This window comes from Pundamilia nyererei, unplaced genomic scaffold (genome assembly GCF_000239375.1).
Source record: "Pundamilia nyererei isolate P.nyererei 1_Seehausen unplaced genomic scaffold, PunNye1.0 scaffold00722, whole genome shotgun sequence".
Lineage (NCBI taxonomy): Eukaryota > Metazoa > Chordata > Actinopteri > Cichliformes > Cichlidae > Pundamilia > Pundamilia nyererei.
In genome coordinates, this window is record NW_005188123.1 from 20,377 (window position 1) to 20,975 (window position 599).

Consider the following 599-nt stretch of genomic DNA (forward strand, 5'->3'; position numbering starts at 1 on the left):
TTCAAGAACTACACTAGAAAACTAGTTTACTAGCTAAACTTGGCGAAAGGGACGGTGCATGGCTGTAATGTTCACCCAGATACATCACATGTAAATGAAACAACACAATTTTCTCCAGTAGAAGTTTATCAATGATATGAAATAAAGATTTTCTCTATTTCTGTTGAACACAACTTTAGCTCCGTATGTCGTAGTTTTTAGGCAAAAGAACTAGCATGTTGTAGGCTTGGCCATCCAATTTCACAGCGGCTCGTTTCTGGTTTTCACAGTCTTTAAAGGATGCAGCTCTTGAATTTGGGCACAGCTTATAAATAAACAATAACATGACAAGACAGGGAGTAGGCAAAACCAGGAAACATGAACATAGAACCAATCACACTAGACATAAGACAAAGGAGGCACAGAGAACACTTAAACACTGGGTATTTTTTTAAAAAAAATAACAAAACCACTGAATGTTAATAAACAAAATATATAGACATGGAGTCCACAGACGAGGAATCAAACATCTTGTAGTTTCTGACACTTTGCATGTTTAGCATGAGGCTAAAATTCCCCCTCAGTGGGTCACTGGTGACCTGCTGGATGTTCAGAGGTTC

The 599-nt window shown here is 38.1% G+C and overlaps 1 long non-coding RNA gene across 1 annotated transcript in view; it reads left to right on the forward strand.

The window, feature by feature from the left end:
• Nucleotides 1–510: 510 nt before the first annotated feature.
• LOC106455987 (uncharacterized) overlaps nucleotides 511–599 on the forward strand; it is a 19,220-nt gene continuing 19,131 nt past the window's right edge. Inside the window, exon 1 of the long non-coding RNA XR_001290185.1 lies at nucleotides 511–595. This is a non-coding gene — a long non-coding RNA (uncharacterized LOC106455987). The remainder of the gene's footprint in view (nucleotides 596–599) is intronic.